The sequence below is a fragment of the Ipomoea triloba genome, chromosome 16 (genome assembly GCF_003576645.1).
Source record: "Ipomoea triloba cultivar NCNSP0323 chromosome 16, ASM357664v1".
Lineage (NCBI taxonomy): Eukaryota > Viridiplantae > Streptophyta > Magnoliopsida > Solanales > Convolvulaceae > Ipomoea > Ipomoea triloba.
The window spans coordinates 7873760-7874001 of NC_044931.1; positions in this window are offsets into that span (position 1 = coordinate 7873760).

A 242-nucleotide genomic window follows, 5' to 3' on the forward strand; every position below is an offset into this window, starting at 1 on the left:
CCCCCCCTCTAGACTTGTACCCCATCCCCTTGGGACCAACAATTGGTATCAGAGCAAGTTCTCTGATCGATATAAACCTTTGTTTATATTGCCTAGAGATCCTTCTTTGAAAAATCTTCTTAAATATTTTCAAAGCACGAGATAATTTTTAAATATGGACAGCATGTTGTCGAGACATCTTCTCTTTGATCTTAGCAGGTTTGACGACTGGAAAACACGCATGCTTGCGTACTTATCAGCCC